This window comes from Trachemys scripta, chromosome 19, assembly GCF_013100865.1.
Source record: "Trachemys scripta elegans isolate TJP31775 chromosome 19, CAS_Tse_1.0, whole genome shotgun sequence".
Lineage (NCBI taxonomy): Eukaryota > Metazoa > Chordata > Testudines > Emydidae > Trachemys > Trachemys scripta.
In genome coordinates this window covers 20711309-20728584 of record NC_048316.1, presented here as the reverse complement: position 1 = coordinate 20728584, position 17276 = coordinate 20711309, and the positions used below count along the sequence as shown (strand labels likewise).

The 17276-nt window shown below is 52.9% G+C and overlaps 1 pseudogene; it reads right to left on the bottom strand.

Moving 5' to 3' along the window:
- Nucleotides 1-17276, bottom strand: part of LOC117868080 — a 40159-nt pseudogene that overhangs the window by 12283 nt on the left and 10600 nt on the right.

Below are 17276 nucleotides of genomic sequence, written 5' to 3'. Positions count from 1 at the left end.
TTCCGTTGTATAAGGCGCTGGTGAGACCTCATTTGGAGTACTGTATGCAGTTCTGGTCTCCCATGTTTAAAAAAGATGAACTCAAACTGGAACGGGTGCAGAGAAGGGCCACTAGGATGATCAGAGGAATGGAAAACCTGTCGTATGAAAAGAGACTAGAGGAGCTTGGGTTGTTTAGTCTGACAAAGCGAAGGCTGAGGGGGGATGTGATTGCTATCTTTAAATATATCAGAGGGATAAATACAAGGGAGGGAGAGGAATTATTTCAGCTTAGTACTAATGTGGACACGAGAACGAATGGATATAAACTGGCCGTGGGGAAGTTCAGGCTTGAAATTAGACGAAGGTTTCTGACCGTTAGAGGGGTGAAATATTGGAACGGCCTTCTGAGGGAAACGGTGGGGGCGACGGACCTGTCTGGTTTTAAGATTAAGTTGGATAAGTTTATGGAGGGAATGGTTTAATGGTAAAACATATTAGCCAAGGAATACCAAGCAATGGAAGATAAATAGTATAATGGCTAACAGGGGTCAGGCTGGAGACTCTTGCCTACATGCTCGCGGTCTTACTGATCGCCATATTTGGGGTCGGGAAGGAATTTTCCTCCAGGGTAGATTGGCTGAGCCTCTGGAGGTTTTTCGCCTTCCTCCGCAGCATGGGGCAGGGATCTCTAGCAGGAGGGTCTCTGCCGATTGCAGTCACTAAAACACAGGATTGGGGACTTCAACAGCAGAGTCAAGGGAAGGGGTAGGGACAGTTTTGTGGCCTGTAGCATGCAGGGGGTCAGATGATCATAATGGTCCCTTCTGACCTTAGTCTATGAATCTATAGGTATGTTAGCAACAAGAAGGTGGTCAGGGAAAGTGAGAGACCCTTACTGAATGAGGGAGGCAAACTAGTGACTGATGATGTGGAGAAAGTTAAAGTACTCCAGGCTTTTTTTGCCTCCGTCTTCACAGACAAGGTCAGTTCCCAGACTGCTGCACTGGGCAACACAGTACGGGAAGGAGGTGAGCAACCCTCAGTGGTGAAAGAACTATTTAGAAAAGCTGGCCATGCAGAAGTCCATGGGGCCGGATGCGCTGCATCTGACAGTGCTGAGGGAGTTGGCTGATATGATTGCAGAGCCATTGGCCATTATCTTTGAAAACTTGTGGCGACCAGGGGAGGTGCTGGACAATTGGAAAAAGGCAAATATAGTGCCCATCTTTAAAAAAGGAAAGAAGGGGAATCCAGGGAACTAGAGACCAGTCAACCTCACCTCTGTCCCTGGAAAAATCATGGTGCAGGTCCTCAAGGAATCCAATTTCAAGCACTTGGAGGAGAGGAAGGTGATCAGGAACAGTCAGCATGGATTCACCAAGGGCAAGTCATGCCTGACCAACCTGATTGCCTTCTATGATGATGTAGAGGTGTGGACTCACCCCTGGGGTTGCTTCAGGGAATTAGCTCATTCCAGCATTGAAGCACCCTCTGCAGGCCAATGAGCCACCTGTCCTCTGGCCTCATGTCCCTCCCAGGACCTCGGTGCCCTTTTGTCTGGGGTGCTGCCCCCTGGCAGTAACCCACAGTCTTAGGGTCTTCCCTCCCCAGGGAACCCCCACCCACTATCCCCACCTCACCTCAGAATAAGGCCACTGGCAGTCGCCAACTAGCCCCTACTCCTTGGGGCAGACTGCAGTATCAGCCACTCATCACTGGCAAGGGGGGTTTGGACCTGCTGCCTTGGCCTAGCCCTGGGCTGCCCTCTGCAACCCCCAGTACCCCTTGGCCTTCCACTAGGCCACAGCCTGGGGCTTTCCAGGCTGGAGCTCCCCAACCCTGCTCCCCTCAGGTACCCTGTCTCTAGCTCACTGCAGCCAGGCCCTTCTCTCTCTGAAGGCAGAGAGAAACTGCTTGGCTACTGCCTCACAGCCTCTTATATAGGGCCAGCTGTGGCCTGATTGGGGTGTGGCCCAGCTGCGGCTGCTTCCCCAATCAGCCCAGCTTTTAGAGCTGCAGCCCTTCCACAGCCCTTCACCAGAGCAGTTCTAAACCCCTCAGGGCAGGAGCGGGTAACTACCCCACTACAGATGAGATAACTGGCTCTGTGGATGAGGGGAAAGCAGTGGATGTGATATACCTTGACTTTAGCAAAGCTTTTGATACGGTCTCCCACAGTATTTTTGCCGCCAAGTTAAAGCAGTATGGATTGGATGAATGGACTGTAAGGTGGATAGAAACCTGGCTAGATTGTCAGGCTCAACGGGTAGTGATCAACGGATCGATGTCTAGTTGACAGCCAATATCAATCAGAGTGTCCCAGGGGTCAGTCCTGGGGTCGGTTTTGTTCGACATCTTCATCAGCTATGGGATGGATTGCACTCTCAGCAAGTTCGCAGCTGACACTAAGCTGGGGGGAGAGGTAGATACGCTGGAGGGTAGGGATAGGGTCCAGAGTGACCTCAACAAATTGGAGGATTGGACCAAAAGAAATCTGATGAGGTTCAACAAGGACAAGTGCAGAGTCCTGCACTTAGGACAGAAGAATCCCATGCACCGCTATAGGTTGGGGACCGACTGGCTAAGCGGCCGTTCGGCAGAAAAGGACCTGGGGATTACAGTGGACGAGAAGCTGGATATGAGTCAGCAGTGTGCCCTCGTTGCGAAGAAGGCCAACAGCATATTGGGCTGCATTAGTAGGAGCATTGCCAGCAGATAGAGAGAAGTGATTATTCCCCTCTAGTCAGATGTGGCCTCACCAGGGCTGGAGTACTGCGTCCAGTTTTGGGCCCCCCACTACAGAAGGGATGTGGACAAATTGGAGAGAGTCCAGCAGAGAGCAAAGAAAATGATTAGGGGGCTGGGGCACACGACTTATGAGGAGAGGCTGAGGGAACTGGGGTTATTTAGTTTGCAGAAGAGAAGAATGAGGGGGGATTTGATAGCAGCCTTCAACTACCTGAAGGGGGGTTCCAAAGAGGATGGAGCTCGGCTGTTCTCAGTGGGGGCAAATGACAGAACAAGAAGCAACGGTCTCAAGCAGGGCCAGCTCCAGGTTTTTTGCTGCCCCAAGCAAAAAAAAAAAAAAAAAGGCAGGAGTGCCACCCCTTGAAAAGTGCCACCCCCAAAGGGCCAGAATGCTGCCCCTTGAAAAGGGTTGCCCCAAGCACATGTTTGGAACGCTTGTGCCTAGAGCCAGCCCTGGTCTCAAGTTGCAGTGCGGGAGGTTTAGGTTGGATATTAGGAAAAACTTTCACTAGGAGGGCGGTGAAGCACTGGAATGGGTTCCCTAGGGAGGTGGTGGAATCTCCTTCCTTAGAGGTTTTTAAGGCCTGGTTTTGGGGGGGATAGCTCAGTGGTTTGAACATTGGCCTGCTAAACCCAGGGTTGTGAGTTCAATCCTTGAGGGGGCCATTTAGTAGGGAACTGGGGTAAAAATCTGTCTGGGGATTGGTCCTGCTTTGAGCGGGGGTTGGACTAGATGAGCTCCTGAGGTCTGTTCCAACCCTGATCTTCTGTGCTGTTGGCTGAGTGATCACAGCATGTGGAGGCGTTTGCTGCTTGTCACTAGCATGGCGGTGTAAGAGACAGCCCAGGGAGGAGAGTTAAGGAGGCACAGCAGTCCTACAGCTCCAGGTTGTACTCCTTGGGAGTGTCACAGGGCTTCTCTCGTACTCGGAAGCAGCAGGTTGAGACAGGCTATTGGGCTGGATGAACCAGGGCCCAGAGCCTCAGAGGAATTCCAATGGAAAACAGGAGCCAAAGGACCCTTGAGGATCTGGGCCCAATCGTCTGGCCTGACCCATTCGGCAAGTGGCAATGGGAGAACCAGGCTAGAAGGACGAGGCTTTGAGCTGGTAGGGCAGAAGATGGACACCAGCTGAGATGGTCCAGTGGTCTGATCCAGGATGGTAAATCCTATGTTCTGACGTAGACAGGAGGACAAAGAAAGTGAAAGCAGTTCCCTGCCAGGTGTTGAGGGAGCTGTGAGAGTCCATGCCAGGACGATGGAAATGAGCATCCTGGGGTAACGGACAGACTTCCATGGGGATGAAACCTTCCGTGTACCTGCAATAAGAGAAGTGCTTTATTGACCTGTGCTGCTGACTTCATTAGGAACTCCAGATGAGGCCTATCCAGAGAGCTCTCTCTGCTCCCAGGGTGTAGCTAGCAGACTGAAATTGGTGAAAACAGTGGCCAGTCATTTTGCTTGCTTCTGGCATTATACCCATAATCCCCCTGGCCAGCCCAGCCCACTGTGGCCACTGGAGCTGGGGAAATTCTGCAAACACTACATTGACAAGCATTTGTTCCTATATCAAAGAGCTGTCCGAGTGAGCCCTGATCCTGCCCTGGACTAGCCGTGCTCTGTGAAGGGGTTTTGCTCACATGGGTATATGGGCAATGGCTGTTCCTCCTATGGATAACCCCCTCCAACATGATGATGGAGATTCATGCACGAACAAGAGCACTCACTATTCCTTACTCTCTGGTTCATAACTTTTCATTCCTAGAGTGAGGGAGCAGAAACAATACCAGGCGGCCAAAGACACCAGCCCGGCGATTTGTTTGCAAGGAGTCCATTGCTGAGATTGGTTTGCAGCAAGGACCCAGTGCACAGAAACCCAAGTCTGTGTGGGGCGAAACAGCACCACAGAGAAGGGCTAAGGAGGGGTTGTGGGAGTTGGCAGCCCAGGGTTCAGTGTGTGTCTTACCTGAGGGTGTCAAAACCATACAGGGAATCAGCAGAGCCACGCAGAGACTGAGTATTACCGTCCACTTCACGGTCATGAAGAACCTGGGAGAGAGGAGGAGCAGGCAGATGCAAGATGCCAAAACCGTTCCCCAGAGGCTATGCACGTGTTGTGTTTCCATATCAAAGTCTAAAAATGATGGTTTAGATCAGAGGAAACCACAAGACAAGAACATACAATCTACAGGAGCGAGCACAGCGTGTGCCTCTCCTTGGGAACAGACTGCAACAACACTGAAGCCAAAATGCCTGCAATCTCTGTACACACATGTAAAGGCACAGCACACAGAGTACAAAGGTACATCTGTATCCTCTGAAGACTTCCTTCCATTTCCTTCCCCCCAGTACTCACTATCAACCATGAGGAGGGGGAGAACTAGCTAGTGTCAGCATTAAATGAAACCCCAAAGGAATACGTGTTTTATTTTTAATGTAGATGAATTTCTTGGAGCACTCAGCTGTCTGACCAAAGCAGCATGCGGGAGACTTTCCAAATCAGATTTTAAATTACTTGGTTTAAAATATATTTATAGAGATGAGGCCTGATCCAGAACCCCAAATCCATATGCCCCTGAACTTGAACCCAAGATCATCACTACAGATCATTTCCATGTTTCCTGTTGCAAAATGGGGAGCAAGCACTAATCCCCACCAGAATTTGACCCCAAACCCCTCACGCTCCTGCAGTGCAACTGGAGCAGGTTGTGTGGCAGGGGGACATGGGGGCTTTTCAGCAGAGATGGGCCGGAAGCTACAGCTGCTCCCCATGGTGCTCACACAGCAAATGGTGCCTGAACCCAAAAGTCAGTTACGCCAGAGAAACCCAGGCCTGTGTGTGCTCGTCCACAGGGCTAAAATGCCCTGGGCAGTCCCGAGTTCTTTAGAAAGCTGTGCGCCCCCGAGGCGGACAATTAGCTCCTGAGTCACCAGTCCAACTGGGGGTGCGGTCTGTGCAGAAATCCCTGGGAAAGGAAAACACCTGCAGCCACCTATTCCAAAGTGGCCTCTGATTCTGGGGGTCCCCCAGCTTTGAGACATCTTAAAGAACGGGGAGGCAGGGATGGACCAAGAAGGGTCTTTGTCCTGACAGGCTCAAGTAACTCAAAACCCATTTCTCACGAGTGTCTGCACTTAATGCTGAAAAAGGCCTTCACCGCTGTAATGATATTGTTACCCCTTTATGATCCAAGTGGTTAGCCACATCTGGGTCACTACATGGTTGTTCCAGGCCTCTTCCAGCTAGCCCTCTGCCCAGAAGCCTGCTTTTCTCAGGTTCATGCTTGTTCTGACTGTATCCTTGGCTTTTTCTGCCCCTACGTTTTCTCCTGTTTCTCTCTCACAGACACACAAACCTTCACAAAACAATAGCCAGCAAAATCCCTCTGTCCACATGTGCCTTTGTTTTGGGTGTGGTGACACGTGCATGTGTATGGGGGGAAGGGGCAGCCGCTGTTGGTTCAGCTATCTGGTTCCATAAAGTAGCTTCACTGTTTCTCACACCTGTTTAAATGAGGGGTGGTGGTGATGACCCGTAACAACACATTCACTTGCAGTCAATAATTCAGCCGCTAGATGACACACTCTGCTGAACGGAATTCCATGGTGGTGGCCCCCAGTGAACAGGGAGACAACACTGAAATTCAGGCTGTGTAGAAACCTCTTTGTTTGTGCCTGGAGTTCAGAGATGATTTTTTTAAAATAAACATCTCCCTTTTAAGGGCCTGTCTTCACTGACAAGTAAAGTTATAACTTGAGTGTTGCCCCAAGCTCAAGTGCTGTCCACATACAAAAGCCTTTACCTTGAGCCTAGTGGTGCTTTTAGCTCGAGTTTGCTGGCCCAAGGATAGGGGGATAGACTAAAACTTGTCTCAGCTCGACTCATTAGCTGCTAACATGACTACTCTGTAGTGTGGATGCAGTCGAGTGCCATTAGTCCTCCAGTGCTTTCCCACAATTCCCCCATGGGCCAGAAAGGACATTTCTCTTGGAAAGAATTCACACAGCCGCTCAGCTTCTTGGGATGTGCTTCCAGAAGCCTCAGCAGCACACCTGAGTGAGTGCAGGACCAAGGGTTCTGTTGCAGAGTCACCTTCCTCACTGTATCTGGGCTAACTCAAGAGGAGTCACTCGAGTTGTTGTACTTAAAGTACTGCACAGGATCTTTTTAGGGAGAATAAGGCAGAACGCCACATTTATTAGTAATACATGTATTCATTAACACTGTATTATATGCATATAATATATTACACTCACACTCACACACACACACAAACACACTCCGTCTTGTTGTTACCAATTAGTTGCTCCCCTTAACTTCACTGGCCAGGTGAGTTAGATGGGGGAGAGGGTGGAGCAGGGCTTCTGCCGATCCGGATCGATGCTCCCATGTTGACAAGACGAGACCCGGGGTCCTCTGCAAGACACCTCACTTTTATAGCAGCTTTCCTCTTATGCAAATCTATACCAGATTCAAACTCTGTGTCTGTGTCCATTGGTCCTTTGTGCTGCTTTCTTTTGAGTGTTGTCCCAATGCTGCAAAGAGGGTGTTTCCAAAAGAAGGTGCTTGCTTCTAACCCCCGAGGCCGTCAGTATGTCTGCTTGTCTTTAATGAGCCCACTTGACAGGTTTTATTGTCCTTGGGTCTGGCTCCCAGCCCCTCTCCAACAGTTGAGGCTGTCTGGAGGTGCTGCCTTCCATGCCTTGCTCATTCACACCTCATTCATTCAATAGGGCAATTGATTAAGAGTGGGGGGGGGGGGGAGAGCTCTTGTTCTACTGCTAGCAAAAAGAAATTTTTCTTCTATCTTATTCTATTCTTAGGGGCTATAATATTATACCAAGGGCAATGCAAAGTTTCTAAATGAGGCCCTGATACAAAGTTCCATGAAAACAGAGGTCACACATGGGTAGACCCACCACAAGGCCATATGAAGAGACACAATGTAAAGTCATATGAAAATTATCAGAGATTGATCCACAGAGTGTAGATCACTCACGCTAACTGCAGTGAAAACAAACCCTCCAAGGGGCTGAGTCCATGCGCCATGATGGTTCCAGCCCTGGGTAAGCTCTGAGCTGCCATTTGAATGACAGGAAGGGCAGCCTGGTGACATGTAGCATGGCAGAAAGCGCAGAACTGGATCCAGAGACAGAGGGCTGCTACCTCGTCCCTCTCCCCCACCCCCAGCTCAGCTTCCCTTTCCTCTTGCTACAAACCCGGACGTGTGAAGCGTCAGCAGCCAAGCCCACAAAAGACCCAGTCCGTAACTGGAAAGAGCTGTGGAAACCTGCTGTTCCCTTGCTGCCGTTCTCGTTAGAACTGGGATGGAGCTGAATTTTCTGTTACGTGAGAAGTTCTACAATTTCAGGGGTTCCTCCCCCCATTTCAAAACAGAATGAAAACCAAACCCCAAAATTTTCAGCCAAATGAAATGCTGCCCCTCCACTGTTGATCAAAATGTTTTGTTGCAATAAAATCAAAACATTCCATTCCAATTTTGATCCTTTCAAACTTTTTTTAAAACTATACACCTATAAACAGTGGTGAGCTGGAGCCGGCTCCCACCGATTCACAAGAACTGATTGCTAAATTTAGAAGCCGGTGTAGAACCGGTTCCTAAAGGGGCGGGCAGGTGGGCAAACTCCGGTCCGCGGGCCACATCCGGCCCGCAGGACTGTCCTGTCTGGCCCACCTGAGCTTCCAGCTGGGGAGGCCAAGGCTCCCCCGGCCCCTCCCCCGCAGAGCCGCCGGAGCCCTGGGGAAGCGGCGGGGATCCCACGGCTATTTAAAGGACCAGGGCGGCAGAGGCAGCTGGAGCCCTGGCCCTTTAAATAGCCCCCAGAGCCCTGGGGCAGTGGAGGCGGGGCTCCAGCAGCTATTTAAAGGGCCGGGGCCATAGAAGCAGTGGGAGCCCTGGACTTTTTAAATAGTCCTCAGAGCCCCGCTGCCGCTACCCCGGGGTTCCAGCAGTGAGGCTCTGGTGGCAATTTAAAGGGCCTGGGGCTCCCTGGGGAAGCTGGGCCACCCCGGTACGGCGCACCAGCTCTTGCCAGTACGCCGTACGGGGGCATACCGGCTTACTTTCACCTCTGGGTCAGGGGGGTGGGGCTGCAAGCTCCAGCAGCTGCGTGGCATCCTTACACAGCAGCATGGTAAGGGGGCCAGCTGGGGCTGGGAGGAGGGGTTGGATAAGGGGTAGGGAGCGGTTGGAGGGGGTGGAGGTTATGGGGAGGCGGTCAGGGGACGGGGAATGGGTTGGATAGGCGTGGGAGTCCTGGGGGTCTGTCGGGGTGGTGGTGGATGGGGTTGGGGCAATCAGGGGACAGGGAGTGGGGCGCGTTGGATAGGGGGTAGGGTCCTGGGGGGCAGTTAGGGTGGGGGGTCTTGGGAGGGGATGGTCAGGGGACAAGGAGGGGGGTTGATGGGTTGCGGGTTCTGAGGGAGCAGTTGGGGGCAGGACGTGGGTTAGGGTCGGATGGGTGGGTGGCGGGGAGGAGACAGGCACGTGGGGCTTGTACTCACCGTGCGGTTCCCTACCGGGTCTTCGGCGGTGGGTCCTTCACTTGCTCCGGGTGAAGGACCTGCCGCCGAAAACCCGGAGCGAGTGACGACCCCCCTGCCACCGAGGACCCGGTAAGGAACCGGTTCTTAGGATTTTGGGAGCTCATCACTGTCTATAAACCAGTGAATTCTGTGTAGACAAGCCATTTTGAACTGAAAAATCCAAACGGTCCCTTCTGAAAATGTCAAAGCAGGACACTTTTGACTTTATCAAAATTCTTCACTTCAAGTTTTTGCTAAAGGAATGTTTGAAGTGTCTCATTTCAGATGAAAACAGTTTTTGTCAAAAAACATTTCAATGAAAAATTCCCAAGCAGGTGTAGCCCCGATCACCTGCTTTGCTAGGTGGTGTAGCCTCATAACAGGGCAGCTCCCTGCTTCATGCTGGTGTTTTATACGCAGTGATTTACCCTAGTTGGGCCTTGTGATAGTCTGCCTCCCTTTAACAGAAGTTGTTAAGTTCGGGTCCGAAGCGCCGCAAAGACCAGGATGGGGATTTGGAACTAAAGTTCTGGTTTGGCCCCTCCGGGACAAGACCAACTTGCGGAGATCAGACGCAGAGCTGCAGTTGCCCAGCGTCTGCGAGGTTTGGAGTTGGGGCTCCAGTTCTGGTCTGTTCCTGGTATTTAAGCACCTGCTTAATGAGATGGTTTTTCGCCTGCTGTTCACAGGGAAATAGACGGAGTCACCGCTGCAAATAGGCAAGATCCACTGCTAACGTGGCTAGAGCCAGCTCAAGCTCCAGTTAATGCAACGCTCCAGCTTCCCATCCTCTAGGAGTGGAGCATCCTCCCCCATTTGTACTGTTACCTGCTTGTTCCCCTCCAGTCATCAGCCAGAACCATATGACCCATCCTGTTGTGCCATGAGCATATTCCCTTCAACCCCCATGAACTACCGGTTAGGGTTACCATAAGTCCTCTTTTTCCCGGACATGTCCGGCTTTTCGGCAGTCAAATCCCCATCCGGGGGGAATTGCCAAAAAGCCGAACATGTCTGGGAAAATGGCGGCTCTGCTCCTCCCCGACTCTTCGGCTCTGTTTAAGAGCCGGGCTGCCCGAGCGCTACCGGCTTCACGGTTTGCCAGGCAGCCTCCAGACCCTGCGCCCCCGGCTGGGCGCTTCCCCTCCCGGGCTCCAGCTGCACTGGGGAAGCGCCGGCTGGGGGCGCCGGGTCTGGGGGCTGCCCGGCAAACCCTGAAGCCGGTAGCACTGGGGCAGCCCTTTCCCCCTGGCTGGGAGTGGGAGGGAGGAGGGGGCGGAGTTAGGGTGGGGAAGGGGCGGAGTTGGGGCGGGGAAATGGGCGGGGCCAGGGCCCGTGGAGGGTCCTCTTTTTTTATTTAGGAGATATGGTAACCCTACTACCGGTCAGCTACTAAGTGAGAGCTAATGGGGCAGATTTTCAAACGCCGACGGCCATTTCTGCGCCACTAGTCATTGTTTGTGCAGTTTAGACCATTCAGAAGTTGGAGCACCAGATTTGTGGGGCCTCAAAATGACATGAATTGTGGAGGCAGAAATGGAGGCCAGGCTGGGTGGGACTGACTTTAAAACCAGATGGCGGAAGCCCTCCCCCAACCCTGGTGCATGCTGGGAGAAAGGAAGGTTGGGGTCAGGCATGCCAGACAGTGCATGCAGCAGAGTGACCTCCTTTCGAGCCGTGGGACTGTCTCTCTGGTGCCGCCTGCGGTGGGCAGTGCGAGCGACCCCCCCGGCAGCAGCTACACGGCCCCTTTTGAGCTGGGTTTAAATTAAACTCAAGGCCCAGATCAGGAAGTGGTGGGCTGATTTCCAGCAGCGCTGCCGAGTGGGCTGAGGGGCAGTGGTGTCTAGCACATTAGCCTAGGGTTGAGGAGACCTGGGGTCTGCTGCTGATCTGCTGGGTGTCCTTGGGCAAGGCCCTTCCCCCCGGCTCTCTGCCATCCTCTGTTTGGATTATAAACTCTTCGGGGCAGAGAGCGTGTCACACGGAGTGTGCATCACCTCGCACGATGGGGCCTCCAGGGGCGACTGTCCTACGAAGAGCAGTAGGTTCAGGAAGCTGGTGACCACTTGGAAAGGGAGACGGAGCCAGATTGTAATGGGCTAATCTGCTCAGCCTGGTCTCTAGAGGCCAGTTTAAGCCCTGGAGCGTGACGTTTTCTGTCCCTTGCAAACCTCTTTTGTCAGCATAAACTACCCTGACTCTGGTTCTGGTTCTCTTTATGACCATCTTTGCCTTCCTTGAATCTTGCTACGCTCTTGGCCTCAGCAATATCCAGGCACTGAGTCCCCCCGGCTAATTACACACGGAGTGGGAAAGCATTTCCTTGCAGGAGGTTTGAATTTGCTCCCTTTCCATTTCATTGACTGTCTCCTAGCTGCTGCGTTTGTCTCTGGGGAGACACAGTCAGACAGACGAGGGGCAGACAGACGGGGCTTTGTTGGGTCTAATAGCAGATGTGGAGCCAATGGAAGAGTTCAAGCCACCATCAAGCTAGCAGGCAGGTGTGTTTAGTACGGACTGTAGGAGGTGACGTGGGCATATTTGGAACAGCACAATCCCTAGCTCCTAGCACTTTTTATCAGGAGATCTCAAAGGCACTTTACAAAGGAGGCCAGTATCATTATCTCCATTCTACTGATAGGAAAACTGAGTCACAGAGCAATGCCATGACTTGCCCAAGGTCACCCAACAAGGTAGTGGCAGAGTAAGGACTTGAACCCTGGTCTCCTGCACCCTCCTTCAGCATCCTAGCCACTAGGCTAGCAATCAAGGCTGAACCATAACAGGCTTCTAGGTGGCAGATCTGGCTGTGGGGACAGAGAGCTAGAAACGGGCCTGTATGCTGCTGAGCAGAAAAAGGAGGCAGGATGGGCATGGCCTGGATATGTGGGGCAAGGGGGCAGGAGGAGACCCAATGGCCCTTGCCAAGCCCACTTACAAGAAGCTATTTTGGTTTGTTTTTGTAATTGCTCTGAACGTGTTATAAATGGCAGGTTGCAGGTTTGGGGGGTTGGATAAGAAATGGCTGTTAGAAAGTTCCCTAAAGTTAAATGATCTGTTCCAAACTTGGTGAACTGCAAAAAGTGAGTAGCCTAAATGATAGACCGGGGTGGGCAAACTTTTTGGCCTGAGGGCCACATCGGGGTTGCACAACTGTATGGAGGGCCGGGTAGGGATGGCTGTGCCTCCCCAAACAGCCTGGCCCCCGCCCCCTCCCACTGACTGCCCCTCTCAGAACCTCCAACCCATCCAATCCCTCTTCTCCTTGTTCCCTGACCGCCCCCTCCCGGGACCTCTGCCCCCTATCCAACCCCCCTGCTCCCTGTCCCCTGACTGCCCCGACCCATATCCACACCCCCACCCCCTGACAGCCCCCCCAGGACTCCCATCCCCTATCCAACCCCCCTGCTCCCTGTCCCCTGACTGCCCTCCTGACCCCTATCCACATCCCTCCCCCGACAGGCTCCCTGGGACTCCCACTCCCAACCCTCCCTGTTCCCCATCCCCTGACTGCCCCTCAGAACCTCCGCCCCATCCAACTGCCCCCTCCTCCCTGACTGCCCCCCAGGATCCCCTGCTCCCTTACCCAACCCCCCCCGCTCCCCACCCCCTTACCAGTAGCAGGAGCTCGCAGCCGCGACACCCGGCCAGAACCAGCTGCGCTCTCCATGCTGCCCAGTGGGAGCAGTGGGCCTGAGCGTGGCCCGCGCTGTGGCATGGCTGTGGGAGAGGGGGGGCAGGGACTAGGCTCCCCAGCCGGGAGCTCAGGGGCCGGGCAGGACGGTCCCACGGGCCGGATGTGGCCCACAGGCCGTACTTTGCCCACATCTGTGATAGAAAGTAATTGAAGGTTTTTCTACAATTGTTTCAATTGTTGGATTCAAGAGGTGGTAACAAAGTTATTACTATCTTTCTTTAAGAAGAGAACTGATTTTTTAGACAAAGGAAATACACCTTTCAGTATGACCCATTATAGTCTCCCCTTCAACCAGTTCCTTATCCACCTTTCAATTTTCATATTAATCCCCATTAATTGTCAACTTCAAGAGATCAAAAATCCTGAGTCGGACCCCTCCAAAATCGTGCGATTGGTCCTAAAATCATGTCATTTTAAAAATTAAAGATCATAGTGTGTTCTTAGGTCAGTCTCTTGTTGTTTGGACTCCCTGTGCCCATCTCAGGGAGTGGGCATGTGACAACTGGTGCTCCCCACTCTCCCACATGTACTGGGTAAGGTGATTTTAGCCTTCACCCCCACATCTGCCCCTCTCCTGCCCAACAATTAACCCTGTCCCCCATCAATTCAGTCCCGCAGCCCCCATGATCACCACCCCATCAGTTCAGTCCCCCACCCCATCAACCCCCACCCACCTCAGTTCACCCTACCAGCACTCACCCCATCTGCCCAGAACTCACCATCAGTACAGGCCCCCATTAGCTCCCACCCTCAGCATTTCAGCCCCTCTGTAGCCTCCAGGCCATAGGTCTGCCCTCCCAGCCTCACCTCTGCGCCTTAGAGCTCTTCACCTACCCCAGGTTTGGGGGGCTGCTTGGGGTCCCCGCTCTCACTTCCCAGGCTGGTAGGGGAGCAGCCACCCGGGGCTGACAGCTGGAGCCCCAGCCATGCCCAGGCCAGTTGACAGGATTGCTAAGTAAAATGAAGCCTCACTTTTAGAACTCTCAAATGTCGGGATTTTTTTCCCCAGTTGATTCAATTCCTTATTTGAGGTTATATCTGAGCTGACGTTCCTCTGCCCTGTGCCCTGCTGCCTCTTCCCCACTGGTTAGCCTGTTAGCGTTGTGTATCTGAGCGATACATACATTCTCATTTCAGAGCGGTAGCCGTGTTAGTCTGTATCAGCAAAAAGAACGCGAAGTACAGATCTCTCGCATTCTTACGCGCATTTAACAGGAGCAATTTCAGCTTTACACGGTTGGCAAAAACCAAAAAAAGGAGAAAAATAACAATTTTAATACTGTACCTATAGTGCGGGCAATTCCGCCCGCCATTCAACTCAATGGGGTTTTGGCTATACGCGGTTTTCGCTTTACGCGCTAACTGCGGAATGGAACCCCTGCGTAAGATGAGACTCGCCTGTACTTGTGGCACCTTAGAGACTAACAAATTTATTTGAGCATAAGCTTTCGTGGGCTAAAACCCACTTCACTGGATGCATGCAGTGGAAAATACAGTAGGAAGATATATATACACAGAGAACATGAAACAATGGGAGTTGCCATATCAACTCTAACGAGACTAATCAATTAAGATGGGCTATTATCAGCAGGAGAAAAAAACTTTTGTAGAGATAATCAGGATGGCCCATTTCAAACAGTTGACAAGAAGGTGTGAGTAACAGTAGGGGAAAAAGAACAGGAGTACTTGTGGCACCTTAGAGACTAACAAATTTATTTGAGCATAAGCTTTCGTGGGCTACAGCCCACTTCTTCAGATGCATCACGAAAGCTTATGCTCAAATAAATTTGTTAGTCTCTAAGGTGCCACAAGTACTCCTGTTCTTTTTGCGGATACAGACTAACACGGCTGCTACTCTGAAACCTGTCAGTAGGGGAAAAATTAGCATGCGGAAATAGTTTTTAGTTTGTGTAATGACCCATCCACTCCCAGTCTTTATTCAAGCCTAATTTAATGGTTTCCAGTTTGCAAATTAATTTCAGTTCTGCAGTTTCTTGTTGGAGTCTGTTTTTGAAGTTTTTTTTGTTGAAGAATTGCGACTTTTAGGTCTGTAATTGAGTGTCCAGGGAGGTTGAAGTGTTCTCCGACTGGTTTTTGAATTCTTGACGTCTGATTTGTGTCCATTTATTCTTTTGCATAGAGACTGTCCGGTTTGGCCAATGTACATGGCAGAGGGGCATTTCAGAGCACCGTATCTGCCCCGTGGAGAAGCCATGTTCCTTCGGTTCGGGGGTGGGTGGGTTGGCCTGGAGACCCATTTTAAGAATGTGCCTCAGCTGAAGAAAAAATCCTGTCATTTGAGAGTTCTATCGCGAGAGCATGAGCGAGGCCTGATTTGACTCAGAAATCGCGACTCGCGCTCAATCCCCGAGCGTTGGTATGTGTGTGGGGTCAGGGTTTGTGGGGGGTGCTGGGGAGGAGGAAAGAGGGGCAGCCGATTGTGTGATGCTGTTCTGGGTACTGGGAGAGAAGCGCTCACACTATGGTCAGGTACCCTTATAAAGGGTTAATAACCAGTGACTAGCTGGGTCGCGGCCTGGAGCAGTCTGTGCTCTAGCCAGTTGTAAGCACAGCAGCAGCACGTTACCGACGGCTTTGAGCCATGGTTATACGCAACATATTGAACCACTGGACTCCATCACAATCTACAGCAATTGGTAACCATTGATCAACCTCTTATAGAGCCTTAGCATTGGGTGGGGCTGGAAGGCCTCAGCAGCTCGGCATGTCCTCAGCGTTCCCTAGGGGTGGTCAGACGCGGGGCTGATCTAACCTCCCAGGCAGGTCGCTCTGCGGCTGGCTCCCCTCTGCCAGGAACACTTTGGCTGCAGCTCTCCTGGGGCTCGCCCTGTCCTCTGTGCTCTGCACTGTCAAGGCAGTTTCCTGGATGGAGCCGTGAGCCCGGCTGCAGCTGGGACCTGACCCAGTCATTGCTTGGAAGACCCAGACTAAGGCCTTGCACTGGCAGCTGAAGCTGACTGGGAGCCAGCAGAGGGACTGGAGCACAGGACCCATGTGCTCCTGGCAGCCTGACCCACAGAGGAGACACATAGCTCCAGTTTGCACCAGCTGATATGGTGAGTGACAGTGAGCCAGCCCATGGGCCACCCCTGCACGGACCCCTGAGGCCAAATCCTCGTCGAGAAGGGAGGGGCAGAGCTTCTGGCAAGCTGAGGGGGGACAAGAGTCACAGAAGCTGCCTGGCCAGCAAAATCCCATTAAGTTCCCAGACAACTGCCAGCCAAGGCCTCCCCCTTTGCCCCAGAGAAACTCTGGTGCTGAGAGACCAGACTCCCCCTCCCAGCGATTTGCACTCCCCTTGTGCCTGCCAAAGACAACTCTGATGGGGGAAGTGCCCCCTTGCTGAGAGAAACCACCGCTCCATGCCAGGGTGCCGTGTTTGCCTAGCCCCAGGTTGCAGGCATGTCTGGCTAAGGGCAGCCTGTCGAGAGAAATGTGGGGACCTGGGACATCATATTCGCTGAGGCCCCACCCGGTCCCATGACTTTATTTACCCAGACGTTACATAGGGTTACCATCTGTCTGTATTTCCCCGGACATGTCTGGCTTTTGCGTCTCTAAATAGCCATCTGGGAGGAATTGGTAACAAGGTTAAAAGGTCCGGGATTTTTTCCCCCTCGCCTCCCTCCCTCCCTTCCATGCAGAGTGTGGCTGCTGAGTGGGTGGCTGGGCCGATTGAGCCGCTCCCATTGGCCTCCAGCAGCCAGAGCCCCTCCCCCGCTCCCCCACTGCTGCCTGCAGCCCGGTGTAACCACACAAACAGACCCACCAGCAGCGTGTTCCCGTGGAGCCAGCATCTGACCGGCATGGGCATGGTAAGGAGAGTCCCAGGGGGCAGTCAGGGAGCAGGGGGAGTGTTGGATGGGTCCCCGGACTCCACCTGCCACCCCCCCTCCGTGCGTCCCCCCCGTGACCTCCCTTCCTGCCTGCCTCTCCCTTGCCTGCTTGTACTGCCAGAGCCGGCAGCAACTGCTGTCTGCTGCCCCCGGGTCCTAGTGCCCCCATCCATTAATGGCAGGGCAGGCTGCCCTTACCCTGCCCTTCCACCCTAGCCCCGAGCCTCTCCAACGCCCCAGCCCTCATCCCTCTGCACCCTAATCCTCTGCCCCAGCCCTGAGCCCCCTCCTGCATCATGAGCCCCTCATCCTCAGCCCCAACCCTCATCCCCCTGCATCCCCTCCTATCCCCAAACTCCCTCCCAAACCCTCTCCCCTTCCCACACACCCCCTCCTGCCCTCAAACTCCCTCCCAAAGCCTGCACTCCCTCCCTTTGCACT